The following is a 20,584-nucleotide window of genomic DNA, read 5'->3' on the forward strand; positions in this document are numbered from 1 at the left end:
CAGTTTGAAAATTTATTCAACGTGCTGGTAAAGTGGATTATATTTACTATTAATTTATTCATAAAATAATTTGTTTACATTATTTTAAGAAGAGAATTTAAAATTTTTACAAGAATGACAAAAATATTTTAAGTAAAGTTAAACAGAAAATAGATTCTATTTTAATTAAAATGATAGCTATTAAATACAAAAATGTCGTGTGAATTAAATACTGGGTCACTGTCATGTGACTATGTACGATGGTAGAATGTGAATTTTTATAAATAACTTTTCATCTAATGTCCTACAGTGAAAGGAATACAGAAGAAAATGCTCAAATATTATTTTAGTAAGTAACAGTCTAGTCTCTATGAGACCCTACATACATTAAAGGATAATACAGAAATATTAATTCTAAACCAAGAAAGGATACTTTTAATTTTTTTGAAGAGGGATGTTCTATACACAGATTTACAAATTACTTCTACTTTGACAAATTAATTTTAAATGTATCTAGTAAAAAATTTGCCCCATAACTATAAATAAGGTGACACATAATTTTATAATAATTGTTGCTCAGAGAAATTCTATTAATATAATCATGACCGTTGCCAAAGGCTTTTAAATCAGGAAATAATTATTTTATTTTAGGTCCATTATTTACGCTGACTCTTCCATTTATAATAATCTGAAAGTTATTAGGATGATGTACATCCATTGTAGAAATTCGCCATTAAAATGAACTGCCACAATAAATATAAAAATATACATAAAAAGCTGAAAAGCTAAATTTAATTATTATTTGAATGAAATAATATTTTTTTAAACAAGGAAAAACTGTTTTCTTTATGCATATAAAAATAAATCTGTAACATAAGCAAAGATATAATGAATTTACATTATTTACAATACTAAATAAAATTAAAAATTTAAGAAAATAGGTAATTATAATAGCATTAAGAATAAATAAATTACCAGTCAAACGATTAATTTATTGTATAAGATTAATAATTGTTTAAATAATTTAGCTGAATATATAATACTATTATTATTCAAATAAAATAAGTTAAATTTCAATAGGAAAAAAAGTTTAACGTGTGTGTACTATGCTTTATTAAAAAGTGAATAGCATTCTAAATGAACTTAATTTTTCATTATTGTCATTTATTTCTTTTTTTTTTAATTAACATAATCTTCATGTACATAAAATGTATATTTATTTAAAAAAATAGCATAAAATTAGGTACAATATATTTTCACAGTCTGTTAAAATGCATTGCAGATTACATATTCTGTATTCTATTTGTTTTTTCCTTTTTATAACGTTAACAAACTTAATAGAAAAATTATTAAATTTTTACATCACCTTTATCTTATCTCCTGAACAACATGATGTCACCCTCAATAGTTTTTCAACTGTATGTAAATATTAAAAATAGGATACATATAGTATATATGTTCATTTTTATTATTCAATATTGAATTAAGTTAATTTATATGTAGAGAAAAATTTCATTCTAAATAAATGGACATGTATGTGCTCATAAAGATTATTGTAGATTGTCAAAGTGGCTTGGATGTGTTTCAACAAATTGATTTAGAAAGTGAGTTTTTTATTTTAAGTTTACCAAAATATATTATGCTGGTGAATTATTTAATTTAATAATTATTAAATGTTGCAAACATAATATTAGTATAAATAGGTAGGACTTTTTTTAAAAATTTGTTCTCAATCAAAACTATTTAAAGCAATTCTTTATTAATTTGTATAGCATGATAATGTTTTCATCTCAAAATTGTTATTTAATCCTTACTAAATCTTCACTATCATTGTATTAGATTACCTGTTATAATATTTAACTCATTTTCTACATTAAATATTGTTATTTTTTTATTTATTCTTACTATTTCTATTAATTCTTAAACAAGAAGGTTTATAAATTGTCATCAACTTCCACAAAAAATTAGACTGATGATGTTGAACAGGATGCATTTTCATTAACTAGCCACTGATTAAATTTTTATCAAAATCAATATTATTTAACCCTACCAATTTTGTATCGCATAGACTTTCACAAATTGTATGAATAAACAAAGAAGAAAAAATAAATAAAAATGTGTATCATGCATGAGAACAATGAAAATATTCTACACACATATTTTTACTGGAATATTGATTTCTCAGTATTCCCAGGAGATTTAGCAATTTACCATAAATAACAAAACTTCAATGAGAAGGAAAAAACAAAACTCAAATAATCCAGTTACAAAATAATTTTACATTATTTGTATTAAATGAGTTTTTTTTAAAATTAATAACTGTTTCTAAATATTTCTATAAGCACATGATTCTTTTAGTAATCCTTGAACATGTCCAAAATATTTTTAATATCTATGAATGATTTTTTTAAATTATCTAACTAAAAATAAACTACAAATATTTTTTATGTTGCAAGGCTTTATATTAATGTTTAATTATTAAATTTATATGATTTACCATTATTAATCACCACATAAAAAAAAATTAAGCCTATTGTAAATTGAAAAATCCTATAGAAAATTGTGATAATCCATTTTATCTACAATCCATAAATAAAAAAGGAAAAAATGTTAACTTGTTACTTTGAATTTTCCATTTTTTTAATTTCTACTAATATTACGTAAAGCTCTCTTCTAAATTTTAATCTTCATTCCAGATTTTATTTTTTTTATTCCATTTTCAACCCAGGGTTTTTGTGTTTAACCCAAAAACTTCATCATATAATACTTCACAAAACCTTAAACTTCATTTGATGAATTCATAATAAAATTATTTTTATATTTATCATCACATTTGTAATTTTTATCATTTATACTGAAATTTTGAATTACTCATATTTTTCTGTCACCCTTCACTTTCATTCAACTAATTGTACAATACCAAATGATTTTATATCTCAGTACAAAAAACCATTATGGTAAATAAATAAAAAAAGGGTTATTAATATTTAATGATGTCATGATCCACACAAAAATAATAAAATAAATCTAATCTAAATTCCTAATATTCTGTTTTTGTAAGCATGTAAATGATTGAGGTCATGAGTATGAGTTAAGAAGGAATTACTATTCTCAAAGAACAAATATACTATTAAACCGGTAATCATTACTTTTATCTTGCCATGTACATGATAATATTCTTGAAGAGATCATATAAAATTTTCAAATTATTTACTTTATTTAGTTAAACACTGAACTGAATCTGTCTGAATTTTTAAATTTAACATAAAATACGATACATATAAAATAGTCTTTCGTTGTAGAATATAAGCCTATAGAACATTTTTACTCATTTCTGACGTCTGAGTGGCATAACTGTAATGCGGCTTTATGTTGCATCCCAAGCAATGTTTTGATAATATCTCACGGAGAATATGTTTTTTATAAAACTAATATATAAATAAATTTATTAAAAATTAATAATTTGTTATTTTATATTGTATTTCCATATTTAAATATTTTGGTTCATAAAAAGTCAATGTCTGTTTCTATTTTATTAAGTACACGCAACACTTGGGTTCTAAGCCATTCAATAAAATTTTTAATGAATGTTACAAATCAAAAATTTAACTTAACAAGTGATGATAATGATGATATTTCAAGCTATTTCTTTAATGAGAAGATTTCATTATTCTCTCTGATTGTGCTGTATTAAAAAAATAGAACAATTTTATACACACAAATTGTTTTGCAAAATAAAATCAAATGTTATGTTTGTAAAATCATGTCATATGTTGAGATATTTGAACCATGTAATGAATATCATTTGGTAAATGTAATTAATAGAAATAGAATAAACATTATATTTTAATAAAAAGCTTTAGTGATAGACAAAAGTAATTTTTTTTCTATTTATCAATGATATTGACTTCTGTAGATGTTAGCCCCTTTATTACAACAGCATGCAGTCAAGTAAAATGTTTCTACAATTGTTATATAAAGTAATTTTGAACAAGTATTTAAAAAAAAAAAAAATTACCATCTATAATCCAATTTTATGTTGCTACATACTAAGATGGACATTAAATACATAATTTTCCTGAAAAATTTAACGGAAAGAATAATGAACAAACCTATTTTTTTATAATAGTCTTTTTTTAGGTAGATTTCAGAAAAAACTACCTATTTTAATGGATACCACGATTCAACATCCAGAAAATTTCTACATATCTTGCGTTTCACATCCCCCAGACCCCAAAACCACCATCAGCTCAAAAGTTTATATAAACTTTTTTGTGGACATGATAACTGCTGTAATATTCTGCCAATCACTTTCAAGTTGTTCCTTAAAAAAACTCATTCCAAAAGCTCGGTCGAGTTCGTTAATATCAAAATCGAACCATGGGGATTGAAATGGGGGGCTTTTTTGAAAAAACAAAATATCGCTATAACTTTCTTATTAAGTAAAATATCAAATTCGTTTAAAGTTCCAACCATTCTTTGGATAAGGGCCTAAAACGAATATAAGTAAAGATTTTTGATATCACCAACCATTGACTCAGGGGGTGGAAAAAAGGGGGTTTGAAGACAAAAAAATCATACCTCCCTTAATAGACGCATTATTGAATCAGTTTTAAGTGGTCGTTAGTCTTCTAAACATTACCTAAAACTTTTGTCTGAAACAATTTTTGATATGACCAACCCTTACAGCAAGGGATGACCAAAATGTTGCTGGAATTTTAAGAAGGTGGGACTTGTCGTATGCTAAACATGTGAAACTTTTTTCATATGCAACCATTGTCATATTGAGTAAATTTGAATTTTTTTTTAACTTTAAGGTGAAAATTATATTTATCCCATACTTAGCACTGGTGAAATCTACCTCTGCCTTATGGCATGTTGATAGGGATTTTTTTTATTAAACCAGCAACCAAAATTACAAAAATTAAAATCACACAAATGAAACAAGGGAAAATATGTTATGGAATTTTTTTATTGCATCCCACCATCAGATCTCATTCTATAAGTTTTTATAACAGTTACTTTTTGAAACAATTCAACATTATCAAATCCACTCAATATTTTATTCAATTAATCAGTAAGTGAAGTATTTGTAAGTGCATCAGTGCACTTACTGATACCTTGGAATATTAATGTAAAATTAAATTAAATACTGATGAAAATCAACTAATATAATATACTTGAAACAATATTACCAATTAATAATTCACTCCACTACAACTAACTTTTTTAAAATTATAAATGTTTAAAAAAACTTTTAACTCATTTTTAACAAATTTTCAGTTGATTTAGTAAGTCTTACTGAAGTCACTGTAGTTGCTTACAAAAGCGACTGAAAACTTTTTGAACTTATTAAATCCACTTTATTATAAAACTTGGTGTGATTTGTTTGATAAAATTTTATATTTTCAAATTATTATTACTTCTGAGTGTCATGAATAAAAAAAGAAAAAAGAAACTAAATATTTATTTTAATATGTCAAGTGATTGTATGAAAGGAAGTGAGGGTAGTACATATGTTATATATACATCCTAAATTTGGTCGATGCGAAGTTATGAAATAAAAATTTCATTATTTTTGTCATACTGATTTATGAATATTTTTATTTTTTGTAATTGTATTTTCTGTAGACAGATTTCTATATGAATAAACTAGCCAGCCCATCTAGCCAGAACCTGGATCCTTGGGGCTCAGGTCAGCCCAGGCGAATCCTGGAGCCAACTCAGGGGCTCCTCAGGGCCAACGGATTTACCTCAGAGCTCACTTAAAGCTCACTATTCTCAATTTTCCAGGGGAACCAGCACCCTGACACTCACAGAGCTTGCTTCAGTCACCATTCACATCTACCCAGAGGCCTCCATCTCTTGGACCCCCACACTGTAAGTTATGCTCATGATTGTGAGAATAATACTGATAAATAATAACTTTAGTATTCAGGCTTTATAGAAACCTGAAAAAGAAACTAAATTACAAAAGATAGAATAATAGTAACCATGGTAACTAAAGTACAACACACCTTATGTGATGAAAAATTCATAATTTATTGCTTTGCCATGGTGACAAAAATATAATAATGACATAATAATGGATTAATCTATTTTTTTTTTTTGCCTTAATGAATATTTTTAATTCACAACTTCACCTTTCTTGGGGTGAAGAAATAATGAATATTTTTAATATTTTAACCTTCACAGGAGCTAGGGCTTGGGTTGATGGCTTAAACCTTACCTGGGATAACAAGAATATATTCTGCAAATCTGAAAGTAATGGGTCAGTTAGTTCTCACATGATGTGATAACAAACAAACAAACTAACTAACTTTATATATATATATATACATTTCCGAATAACTGTGATCTGTTAGATTGAATATGAATCTGATGCATGCAAAAGTTAGCCTTCAACCTAGTAACAAATACCCCATTTGAAAATCGGACAATTGTTTACACCACCCAAAACAGTGCCCAAGGAGCACCTCATTTGTTACCAGTTGATGGTGATGATTTATCTAGCCTCCCACGAGGTGCTCGCATACCTCACCACCCTAGCCTCACACACAGACCCCATGGGAAGCCCATTATTGTTAAACAGAAATTTTTTTATCTATTTAATATTATTTTATTTAACATAGATTTAATTCTATAATTTTTGTAATATTATTCATTTGATTGTTTCAAATCATTCAGTTCAAACCCAGCTCACAGTTCACATTTCATTAAAGTTTTTGCTTCAATCGGTGAATTTCTACTACTGTAAACATAATTTTTTTTGAGATTTTTCAAGATGAAATATTTCTTCTCAATTATGCCAAGAAACATGAGTAAAATTTAGATGCCACTGATTCAGTAGTTTTTTGTTTATCCCTAACAAACAAAAACCCTCTTTCTTTTTATATAATAGTTTCTTTTTATTATAATAGATACTCAGGATGATACTTCAAGTTGAATCATTTAACTCACTGTCAATAATGAAATAAAATTATATTATTTTAAGATTAAGCCAATATAAAACAAATAAACTCTTCAAATTATAGAACCATTAAAGAGGTGATAAGACAATTTAAGATTAAATAATAATGTGTATTAGTAACTTAACTGTGTGATTTAGAAATCAATATTAATATTATTTTAACTATTGTACTTGATGTAACATTGAAAAGTATTAACAAAATAATTTAAAAGTTTACAAGTTGTACCTCTCAAACAAGGTATTATACTCATGGTAATATACTGAAGATCTATTTTGACACTGTGTGCCTGAATAAAACTCAAACTCAAGTGCATGTTTTAATTATAATTATTATTATATTTTGTAATTTTAGCAACTACATAACAAAATTCTACATCAGTATATCGTGTTCTTCATTTACTTTATTTATTCATTATTTTTTGTTCTTCATTCCCCCTTTTTTTTTTTGTCTATTTAATGACTATTTTACTCTTGTTTCTACTTTGAAAATGATTATCTCCCCAGCAATAAATCAATATCATTCATTAGTTGCTATTTTGAGCTAAAGTATCATTATCATCAACAAATATTAGTATTTCCATAACTTTGTCATTGGACTCTTACTCCAAGGCAGTTAATTTTATTGTTCTTTCTGTGTACAAATTTAAAACATCAGGGACAGCCTATACAACCTTATCTCACTCTTACCTACAATAAAATAGCATATACTTACTTTTATATATTTCTTTTTTGCATTTCAAACCTACTGTTTTGAAATTTTAAAACTTTTTATCATATTCTAAATTGTCAAATTCATTTTCATGACCAACTGTCATGTTGGCATTGGACTGCAGATCTCACAACTACGCTAATATATTTCCTCCAAGTACATGGGCATGATCACATTCAACTTTACTTTTCACCAACCAGTCTTTTTGATAGGTAAAAACTGCTTCTCTTTTTTCCTGTTTTTCCTGAAACCAAATTAGTCTATACTTGTTCAGAAAACTTGAAATGGCAATATCAAAAATATGTTTTTTCTGCCTCTTGTTCCATTATTCAGTAGATTATTTTAGTTATTAATTTGGAAGCACGAGATTTTAGACTTATACTGTGGTAGATTTCATGAATGTAAAAATCTTATCAATTTGTTACACAAAGTAGTAAAAAATAGCCCTACTTCTCATAGTCAGCAGAATAATTCAGATGGTAAGTCAGTTCCTATTGCTTTACTCTGGTTAATATTTTTCAGAACTCTGTCAAATTCAGATCATTCTAGAGAATGTTCTCTTAAATAATCTTCAGTTTCTTTTTGTCTTCTAGCATTTCATTAGATACATCATTTCAATTCCCATAAATACATTTTCTTAATGTGTATTTCTTTTACCTACATCTCTGAAAAATATTTTGACAACAAATTTCATTTTGGTTAAATTTCCACCCAAAATATTCTCTTAAATTTCTCTATGCTACATTTATGTTTCTTGTAATTATTCTTTTCTGTACTAGGATTATTTGAAAAGTTCCTGATACAGATATGGTGTAAGTATTATCAAATCACTAAGATACTGGTCAAGACACTAAGATACTGGTCAAGTATAATCCTTAAGGTAGAGCATGCTGTCAAGTTTCACACACGTGCATTAAGTTAGTTGTAGTGATTGAGTAAATCAAACAAGTTTCATACTGTCTGAAAAATGGATCAAATTGAAGTTCAAGATGCTATAAAATATTTTGTTTTAAAATGTCTAATCCCAACAGATGTACAAAAAGAGTCAGATTACCCTTTAAAGGATTTTCCCCATTGTTCTTCATGCTAAAATTGGGCTGCTAATTTTAAAAGTGGTTGTACATCAATTCAAGATGATTAGCCAAATTCGCTTATGGGATCCCTAGTTAACAATGGAAGTAGGTCAATGCTTCATAATCAGTGATGCAGTATCACACAGGATCAAAGTGAAGGCAACTCCTTAAGCTGATACATTAACACTCATTGCTCTTGGAAGATGAGATTTTTACAAGCTGATTATACCCAGAGGTCATATTGACAGGAATGTAGTGCGTTATGTAGTTGAATGCGAGAAGCAACGGGGAACAAAATTCCTAGAAACCGGTAAATTGTTTGTAGACTATCAGTAATGTAAAATTAAAATTTATTTAAATGTCAGTCGATGTCAGGGCCTTGGCCACGTAGTCAAGGTTTGCAAGTAGAAGGAACTTTGTTCCTTCTGTGGTTAGGACGGGCATCTGGCAAAGGATTGTGAGGTAAGAAAGGACAGTGGTTCTCTACCTGCATAAACTTCTCTAGAGCCAGAGAATCACGATTGTCGTTCCGAGGAATGTCCCACGTACAAACGTGCAGAAGAACTTTTGAGTGACAGAATAGATATGTAGGCGGTTAGTAGTAGCAGGGTTAAATATTTCCGGGTATTTGTTTCATTTTGTTGATTTATCCTCTGTGATTTGTTTCATAAGTTTCCACTTTTGAGTTTTATGAATTATGTTATTTTTGATGTTTTGATAGGTGTGATAATTCAGCAATATATGTTATTTTTATTTTCTTTCGCTTAGGTTTTATGGTTATGATTAGCTGATTTTAATGATAAGAGTAATGTGGATTTCGATTATGTCATTTATTCTTGTTTTAGTTAGTTTAATTTTGCGTTTATTGTAAGTTTTAATTAATTGTAGGTTTTTGTTAGCTTTATAAAATTTATTTTGTATGTGTTTATTAGCGGTTTTAAAAAAAATTTTTTTTTTGTTTATTTTGCTACCTAGAGCCAGACCCGCAATTAAGCATAATTATAGCTCCGGGGGGGTGTCATTGCATTAAACTACCTCGGCAGAACCCAAGGTCCCACCCAGGCAGCCGGGACCCTGTATTTTGATTATTCGTCATGCCTGAAATGAGGGGACTCTAAATGGATCTCTCCACCAGGATTCCGGTCTTTACACCTTGCCTCTAGTGAGGAACCCCCCAGAGAGATCCCCCACTGGGGTTACGGTCTTACATTCAACACGCCTTGCTTCTAATGGGGAATCCCCCACCGGGACTACAGACTGATTTACCCTACCAGGAGTCCCCGTCCACTCATCGGTGATGAGATGGTGGAGCATCCCACCACTCCTGGATGAGGCTATCCTGTGTCGGAGTCACCGTAATTCTACACCCCACAGTGAGCAACCTCACTTCCGGTGTACATTTCTGGAACCTCGGCCCCCCAAAGTGGTGGCCAGTGTTTTTGCAGGAAGTATAGCTGGATTCCTTTTGGCAATTCATCTTGACAATTCTCATGTTTTTGTTTATGACCATCCACACTTCTTATTTGTGATCTATTAGGTTTTATGTTTAGGTTTTGTTGTATTGTTTACTCTTGTTTTGGTTAGGTTAATTTTGTGTTTAGTGTTTTTTTATAAGTTTATTGCAGTTTTATTGTAAGTTTTTAGTTATCTGAAGGTATTTTGCAAGTTTTTATATGATTTGTTTAGTTTATGTTTATGACTGTCCACACTTCTTGTTTGTGATTTATTAGGTTTTAAGTTTAGGCTTTCTTTATTAGGGTTAATAGGTTTGTTTTTCCAGTGTAGTTTTATTATTAGTTGTTATATTTTGTGTTTAGAGTTTTGTGTTCTTGAGGTATTTTTTTGTTTGGTATTTATTGTTGTTTTTTCAGTTAGTGTTTTGTATTATGGATAGTTTAGTTTTTATTTATAAGTTCAGTTTATGTAGTTTGTTGCTTGTATTTTGTGGGTGAGTTGGATGCTTGGGTTGTGTGTGTATTGAACTCCTCCCTAACACCGGGTAGGATAGTGGTTGCATCAGCTCACTCGGGTAGTCCTGTTGTGGGACCTGATAAAATTATTTATGATTGTGGGTTCCGAGCTAGGCGCAGTACACCGATGTGAATGTCGCTTGTGGCATGCGCATCAGTGACATCTTGACAGCGGCCAGATTATATATGTCTTGAGGCCATGAAGATGACCTCCAGTAATGCCCCTAAGGGCTACGTATGGAGGAGTTGGCATGATGGTGGGTGTCTTCCCCTAGGGGTCAAAATGACCTGTGATAGAAATAAAGAAGAAGAATGTATTTTAATGGTATTATATTAAATAGTGACCACTCCTAACTACCACCCTCGTTCCAACCACAGCAAATGGAGAGAAATACTGAAAAATGCTGATATCACCACCTACCTAGAAAACAAAGACCAGGGCCAAACATTGTACATTAAAGAGAAAAATGCTGTAAATAACCAACAGAACAACAACAGCTTCCCGAAGGGCAATCAATGAGACCCCTCGGGAACACCAGCTTCAAAATTCAATCAAATGTAGAATTCCAAAGGAGGGGGCTCAGTAACGAACCCTTGAGACACCCCGCCTTGTATCCGGAATCTAATTTCGCCGTCCTCTGTTGTGGTGAGTATGTGCATGTAGGAAGTTACATATCACTGCTCTCAAATAATATCTAATCTTTCTTTCCGCCAACTCATTAGCCACAACCGCTCACGGTAGACTATTAATAGTATTGCGGACATCCAGAAGGACTATCATGGGAATCTTTCCTCCAGGTGCCCGCCTGCATGTGTTCGCACATGTCAACAATCTTCTCAAAGGGTTAACCGTCTACTTCTCTTTATGAAACTGTATTGGACCGGCGACAGTCCGCCCGCAGCGTTAACTTCGCTTCAAATTCTGTCCGCAAAGAGTCTTCGTAAAGTTACCCCACAATGGGCAGAAGACATATCGGTCGATAGGCCGGAATCGGATCATTCGTCTTCGGTTTAGGGACAAGTAGTAATCTGGCCAATTTCCATGCCAAAGGAAAACTGCCCATCGTCAACGCCTCATTTAAGACCTCTAGTACGCTCCACAGATGCACTCTTGTTAACTCCTTAAGCAGTATTCCTGGGATGCCTGGGTGATCTGAGAGGGGCCGCCTAATGAAGCTCATCCATGGATAAACGTCTTATCTCGAAGCACAGTGCAACCACCCGATTTGCTTCTTCCATTATAAAGAGGTTCATCTCTTAACTTGTCCTATTGAAAGCAGAGGGAGAGGGGCACCAAATCTCTTCATTAAGATCCGGTATGCCCTCCCCCACAGGTCGTGATTTAGCTCAAGCACCAATCTCTTCCAAGCCTCAAGTTTGGATGTTTTCACTCCAGCGCAGAATTCCTTACGTATTCTTGTAATGAGTTTCCGTCCGTTCAATCTCTTCACTGCTGATTATACTGACAAATGGCTTCTTAAATGGACCTCTTCAAGGCATCCAATACTAAGTTGCACGTTTTTTTTTTTCAAAAGGTTTCCACCCTTTGGTGACAGAGTGTAAATTAGATAGCAAACCAAACATCAAATGTAGATAAACATTATGTATATAAATAAAGTGAAAATGTACTAGATACTTAGCAAGGTAAGAAAACAAGGATAAAGAACACCAAAGGAGACAATAATCCCCTTACAATAAACGATTAGAGAAAAAGAATTTATAAAGATCAGCTATAAAATGCAATATGGTAGTTCATAAAACAATTTAATTGTAAATTCTGGTAAGTAATTTAAGCAATCATAGCTGGAAAAGGTTGATATATTAAAAGTTAAAACAGAACAGAGCATTAAAGATGATGAACAGCAAATATTTTATATCATATAAAACGACAATTTGTAAAATTGTTAATTGCATGTTATTGTTGAAATTTATATCAATCTTTGATTTTAATTTTATTTTTAATAATTATGTTCTACCATTGGAGTAAATATTTTGTGCTGAACTTGAAAACAGTAGATAAAATCAGCTGAGAAGCATTATTTGACATAAAGATGTTATTATATACAATTTTAAAACAACTTATCAAATTCCAATTTGACTTCCACGACCGCTTTCGGCTATTCTGCCATATTAAAAGGATAATTATGACTTACATATATAAAACTATAATCTTCCATAATTAAATTATATATATAACAATAGATCGTCATTTTGTTAAAATTCGTCAAAAGTTAAAGTTTTAAGTCTAAGCGACTAAGTCCGTATTGTAATAGATTCTCAGTTGTTATGAGCTCTAACCCACCGGGTTGGTCTAATGGTGAACGCGTCTTCCCAAATCAGCTGATGTGGAAGCTGAGAATTCCAGCGTTTAAGTCCTAGTAAAGCCAGTTATTTTTTTACACGGATTTGAATACTAGATCATGGATACCGGTGTTCTTTGGTGGTTGGGTTTTTAACCACACATCTCAGGAATAGTCGAACTGAGAATGTACAAGACTACACTTCATTTACACTCATACATATCATCCTCATTCATCCTCTGAAGTATTATCTAAACGGTAGACCGGAGGCTAAACAGGAAAAGAGAGAGAGTTGTTATGAGCTCTGCAAATTGTTGAATCAGTTTAGCCAACTTAGTTATTATTGTTTATTATCTGCTTATACAATTAATTTGTTATTATTATTGTGTATATGGAATTTTTCGAAATTAATAGTGTTATGTAATAATTATTACAGTAATCCAATACTTCCATAAATTTATTTGTATCACAATTATGATTATTTTCCAATACATGTTTAGCGAAATTTGATCGGTCTCTATATTTCTTTGTTACACAGTTTATGTGTTCTTAGTTCTAATTAAAAATGATCGATTGGTGACACCAGTATATCGTAATTCTTAATCTTCACATTTCATGCTGAATACTCCCTGTCCGTTCAAATTATATTTATTACAATTTATCTGAGTTTTAGTTGGATCTCTATTATTAATATAATTTATGATTTTATTATTAGTCGTGTAAGCTGTTTTTAAATTAAATGATTTAGATATTTTATTAGTTTCTATAATTTAAATTATATTCCATTTTTACATAATCGTTTCCTGAGTTTTTATGTTTTAGTTTTATTATTTTTTTTAAATATATAATTTATTTTTTAATTTGAAGTACAATTTATCTATTAAATTATTATTATATCCAATCGATGTGGCAATGCATTTAATATCATTAAATTTTATTGTATTATGTCTGAGATATTTAATTGCTCGGTAAATTAATGAATTGAAAGTGGCTATTTTTTGGTTTCATGGATGAAAAGAATTAGTGTATTATTGTATCGTGTTGGGTTGGCTTCCTATACATGTTTATGTCCAATTTATTATTACTGAAATTCTTATTATTTGTTATATTATTAATTAATAATTGTTATTATACAAATTAATAGTTATTTTATTATTAATTGTTATAACGGGTGATTCAAAGAAACGGGAAATTTTGAAAGCTATGTTGGTAGCCGTGGGCGATTGGTACCACTTGATAAGTGGCGCCAGCCTCTCTAACCTAACCTGCCATTTAGTTGTCATGGATCCTTGGAGTGATGCGCAACGTGCATTTGCTATCAAAGCGTTTTACAAAAACAATGACAGTGTGGAGGGAGCGCGTAGAGAATTTCGCCGTCATTTTAATCTGGGACGGTCATCAGCACACGGTGCTGATGGACCGTATTCCATCAGCACATGCAATTAAAACATGGATATCTAATTTTGAGGAAACTGGTTCGGCAATGAAAAAGAAACCTCCAGGCCGTGAGCGAACCGTCCGTACACCACAGAATGTTCAAGCTTTACAAGATGCTGTCACACGAAGTCCACATAGATCCATCCGTCGTCTCTCAGCATCTTTACAATCTCATAGTTCAAGTGTTTGAAGAATGTTAGTGAAGGACTTGCAATTCCATCCATACAAGTTGCAGATCGTCCAGGAACTGAAACCGAACGATGCAGTTGTGCGAGCACAATTCTGTAATGTAATGCTTCAGAAGATAAATGATAACGAAGAGTTTGTTCACGAACTGTGGATGTCAGACGAAGCGCATTTCCACATCAGTGGATTTGTTAACAAGCAAAATTACAGATACTGGGCACAAGAAAATCCTACGCAGCTACACCAGCGTCCGTTGCACAGCCATAAAGTGACCGTGTGGTGTGCTATGTCATCTTACAGTGTTATAGGCCCTTATTTTTTTGAGGATGACAACGGTCTTGCGATTACAGTGACATCGGCTCGTTACGTAGCCGTGCTTGAAACTTTTGTTGTGGAACAACAAAAGAGATTTCCACCAATTCTTAACACAGCCTGGTTTCAACAAGACGGAGCAACGTCACATACTGCACGAATATCGATGGTAGCTGTACGCCGATTGTTTGGACAACGTGTCATTTCACGAAATGGTGACATTAGATGCCCTCCCAGATAGCCTGATTTCTCAGCTTGCGATTACTTTTTGTGGGGTCACCTTAAAAGTAAAGTGTTCCACCGTAGACCTGCTACAACGGAAGAACTGAAGGCAAAGATCTGAGAAGCAATTGTGGAAATTCCAGTTGAGATGTTACGTCAAACCATGAACAATTTAACGAAGAGACTTCGTGAGTGTTTACGTAGAAGAGGAAATAACCTGGAAGATGTCATCTTTAAAAAATAAACTAAAATGTATGTATCCTAAAATGGCAACATTTGTACAATTACATGAAATAAAATTCATTTTCTAAAAAAAATTTTTCATTAACGTTATTTAATTTTTTAAATTTACCGTTTCTTTGAATCACTCTGTATAAGCCAGTTTGGTTGGGTTATATATATATATATATATATATATATATATATATAAAATTTAATTATGTAAATTATAGTTTTATATATATTACTCATAATTATCCTCTTGAAGATGACAGAATAGCCAAAAACTCGCAAGGAAATCAAATTGGAATTTGGTAAGCTGTTTTAAAATTATAATAGTTATCATACCAAACGGTGCCATATTCAAAAAACTAAAGATATTATTTACCACTAACAGAAAAAACTTCAAGAAACATATATTATGAAGTGAATAATCACTTTAGATAAAAGTTTTTGCTATTTAAGCTGATTGAGAGCTAAAGACAGGTTGATTTAGGCTACAATGGTTAACTAAATTGTAAAAACAAAGAGAGGAAATCCATTATATCTGTTGTGGTTAATAATATTCTTAAAAACTGTATGATTTTTTTGGGCTATGAATAATTATTGTTAAGTCCAGACATATTATTTGAATTACTTTCATAAAACTCAAAATATCAATAAATTTACCAATATGCATTGGGCATTTAATAATATAATTATTCTCATGAATAACATATCATTATGAGTGCTGAAGATGCTATTTCCCTATATCAGTTTATCTTTACCTTATATGTGGCTTATACTAATAAATGACCATTATTAGATTTTAATCAGAAACATGTATAATAACTGCATATTATCTGAAAGGCATTTTTGCAGATCACTTAGATGTTTTCCAGAACTACGTAGATACTATGTCTTGCAAAAGTGCACCTCTTGAAATTTTATAAAATTATCAGAATTACTAAGCTAATTTGGAATTTTTCTATTGGTTTCATTCATTTTTTTTTTTATAGAGCTAGTAGTCTATGATTATTGTCATTATTAGATGATAATGAGAGTGTGATGATACATTTAATTTAAACAAATAATTGGTTTATAACTGCACCGTGTTGTACATGTGGTTTTTGTAACTTCAATAGTAAATTATAGAGATGCTCATATGATTAATGTTTGTTTGAAATAAGAATTAATATAAAATACGAAAAAATAAAACATACATTTTTATTAATGATCCTCCCCTAACACCAATGTTGCTACATCATGGCCAGTTCATTATATCTATTTAAAACTATTGATTAACAAACACAAAGTCACAAATACTTTTTGTGCCTTTTCTTGAAAGTCAGGACAGTCTAAAGAATATACTGAAATATTCATAATAAATAACTTTACAATTAAAAAGGTCAGACAAAACCATATTTAATGAAAATATAATTCAGGGTTAAGGCATGTATTTTTTACAAAAGATTAAATCCTTTTAAACTTCATTGTTAACTGTGTTTTCTTTTATAGTTAAATACACAGTAACTAAACAATTCTGGGCAATGTGACAGGAATTTTTTCTTCTTTACAGATAATTTTACTTTTGTAATATCTTACGAAGCATTGAAATCAAATAAATTGAATAATAGAATGTCTTTTTGCCGTACTTTGTAATTGGTAAACCAATGAGAAAAAAGTTGTATTTATAGAGTATTTTCTTTCATAATGAACAAAAAAGGATTACAAAATTTGATATTGATCTACATAACATTAATTAAAAAATAATATAAAATTTCTAAATTAAATCTGTAAATTCTATTACATGATTATTTTAATAGAAGGATAATAAACCAATTTTTTAAGTTAGAATAAAATTCATAAAATGAGATAAATAGTGTCATTTATCTTATTCAAGAACAGAATTTTAATTATCTGCTGAATAATAAAATAGCAATTCAGTATTAAATGATGATAGACTGTATTCATTTAAAGAAAGAATCTTATTACTCTTATTTTTTCAATGACTTTATTTCAAGTAAAAGTTTCTTTCTTTTCATTAGAAGAAAATCTCATTTTTAAAACAAACAAAAGAAAAAAAGTTCACTAAGTTTTGAAGTTCTTGAACAATGACTCTATCAGTGTAGAAAGAATCTGAAAAAACTATTTTCTTTGTTCTCAGTGGCGGCTCATAGCTGAACTTATTAGAGGTCTGTTCCAGAAATTTTTTTTTCTGGACCTATTCAAGACCATGGTTAAATTTTTCTGTAAAATAATATAAGAACCGAAAAAAGTGAATCAAATAGACTGGAAGCATAATAATAATCTAATTCTACAATTAATCATATTCAAGAATATGGTACTTGGGTTTTAAGCACATTGTGCTATTCGGTTTAACTGAATAAATAATAAAATGTCAATTTAGAATTTTTTAGTATTATTAGATAATAACTTAATAAAATGTCCGCCTAAAAACACTATAGTCCAATGGTGCTTAATTTAAATTTCTATGTGCACACAAACAAATACATACTTAGTTTTTACTAAGTAAAAACTAAGTATGTATGTAAAACTAAGTATTACCTTCTCTTTTGCCCTTCCAATGTGTTTTTGGACAGATTTGCCAATTAAAGAGCCCTTGCTTTCCACCATCTTCTGATCTGTACTGAAAAAAACAACTAAACCACTTTCATATTCCTTCCACTGACTAAACTGGAAAAGGGAATGAACAAGGAATGTTCCACATTTACGCGGAGTAAAAAAAAAACTACTTTCCACCAGCGTGCCAGGGTTGGCACTGCAAGAGCAATTGTGTTCTCTCTCCCTCGCAGCCTTGAGTGCAGGTTCCTATGTGTTCATGCGCACAACAGCCAAACACCATTCCACAGGGGACTGTGAAGCGCACAGTTCTATACAAAGATTTTTGTATCTTTTTCATAAACTGGGGGATGGACTATTGACATTAAGCTTAAGGATTGATTATATATTATACAAGTATAAAGAAAAAAAGACTCATTATATTAAATGTTATTGATAATATCAAGTGGAAACAGAAAAATGCTGCAGTTCCACATTGCCTATACACGAGCCGCCACTGTTTGTTCTTGAAAGATTTGGTAAGAATTATGGAATTACAATATTTTTCTTTTAAATTCTTGTAAAATATACCAATCTAACATAATTAGTTACAATTGCAAATGTAAATTGACAATTTCATTTAGAATATTGATGTCCATTTATTAATTTAACTGCACAATTTGACAAATATTATATTTCAGTTATTGCTGGCTAACGAGAACATGTATTGTTTTTATTGTTAGAATATATGAAGTTAAAAATCAGTAACAGAATTGTACTGACTGATCATAGTTACATAGAAGTCTCAGATAAAAGAATCAATCTTCTGCAAATACCTCTTAGAAACAAGATACTTATTCAAGAATGCTTACTACAACAAATAAACTATACACAATGTAAATAAAAATAATGGATTGAACAAATTCAAACAATTAATGAATTGTAGAAACACATTATTTTTAAAAAAAATTAATATATTAAATTGTAAACACAACATGATCATATTTATTATTAAAAATGTACTAATTTGATATCACACATAACCAAGAAGGGGTTGATATCATCGCTATTAAAAGATCTTCTGTTAGCTTACATAAATACACCCAAAAATTGTTGAGGAGGACATTTTTTAAAAGGTAATTATTCTCTTCCATTCACATTATTACTATCAATGGTGTGGATTATAGGTGTATTACCTGTTGTCATGGTTTAAGAATATAAAGTTAACTCTGGATTTAGTGAACTCAATTATTGTAAACATTCAGGTTCAGTGAAAACAACATTGGTTCTGACACATATATGTAGAGAAAAGAAATAAAATGAGGATCTTAGCTATTCAAACAGATGAAAGCTTTCACCTGTCCAAATAACATCAGTAATGAACAATAATATTATCTGAAGGATGAGTGAAACATATTAAAGCAGAGGATACTGAAGGAAGAAGAATAAAATTGTATGACCATACAATGATCAATGGATTCTGCTGGTAAGAACGAGGGAAACCTGTTCTTACCAGATGTAGATGTAGGTGTCTGTGAAACCCGACGAAGAATTATCAATATTGAAACACATAATAGATTGTTCAAATATATGCTTTAAACTTACACAATTTTTAGTGACAGTTTTAACACCAAGATTTCATTTATACTTTGGGTAAAACAAAATACTCTTTGTTATTTTACTTTATATACATAAAAGTTATTTCTTTGCAAACTACCAAAAACTGTTAGAGCTTTGGATCATCAATTTTCTTGTATATCTGCATCACAAGTTTAGTTCTAACTTTAATAAAATTAATCTACTCATTTTCTACATACATCATTTAAAAAAAAAGATTCCAAAAGATTTTTTAGAACTATCTATTTATTATTTTTTTTTTTTAACAGCTGTAGGCTAACCTCTAAATTACTCATTCATACACATATACACATACCTGATCCCTGTAACAGTTGTGGATCTGATGTTGACTATGCCTTGCCAGCAATCTACAAAGTGTTCCTGGGACTTTCATAACCATTCTACTTCGGAAAATAACGGAAAAATTTCAGATAAACATACAACCTAAATTCCTTCGTTTGCGAGTTACGGCTAATGAAGGATTTCACTCAGATTTCAGCTACCCTGGTAAAATAAGATCATACTGAAATTTTACGAATTTAATTCAGGGATAGAATTAGTAATTTCGTATGGTTTTTGACATGAAAAATCGAATAAAATAGATGCCAGTAGTTTTTGAGAAATCTGGATTTCCAATCCAATAAATTGAAGTAAAAAACCTTGATTTTTTATCTTGACGTACAATAATTTTGTTAAATGCGTATTAAACAAAAATTTTAAACAACCCTAAGAGAGAATTTAATTCTGAACAAAATGATATAAGATGAGTTGAATAAAACAAAGAAAAGTTACAAAAAATTGAATTTAATTTAGAAACAGTATATTACTAAGTTTGTCAGAAAAGTATTTATTTAATGTAAACAAAAACCAAATTATTTTTTGGTGATGTAAAAAATCTGTAAAAACAAAATTTGCCGTTAAAAAAAGAAAAAAACTGGAAATTAAACAATTGTAAAATAAAAATTACTTAGATAATTTTTTCTTATTTATGACAGAAACACAACAAATTATTATTTCAAAGTTGGCAGCAAAATAACAGCTGAACAACA

The 20,584-nt window shown here is 30.0% G+C and overlaps 1 long non-coding RNA gene across 2 annotated transcripts in view; it reads left to right on the plus strand.

Annotated features, from left to right (window-relative positions):
• The first annotated feature begins 1,312 nt into the window (after window positions 1-1,312).
• LOC142319292 (uncharacterized) overlaps window positions 1,313-20,584 on the plus strand; it is a 29,206-nt gene continuing 9,934 nt past the window's right edge. The window contains exons 1-2 of one of the 2 annotated variants that reach the window (XR_012755165.1): window positions 1,313-1,397; window positions 5,611-5,859. This is a non-coding gene — a long non-coding RNA (uncharacterized LOC142319292). Of the gene's footprint in view, window positions 1,398-1,424; window positions 1,584-5,610; window positions 5,860-20,584 lie in introns of those variants that run through there. The other variant, XR_012755164.1, reaches the window with a different exon arrangement.

The sequence above is a fragment of the Lycorma delicatula genome, chromosome 2, assembly GCF_047948215.1.
Source record: "Lycorma delicatula isolate Av1 chromosome 2, ASM4794821v1, whole genome shotgun sequence".
Lineage (NCBI taxonomy): Eukaryota > Metazoa > Arthropoda > Insecta > Hemiptera > Fulgoridae > Lycorma > Lycorma delicatula.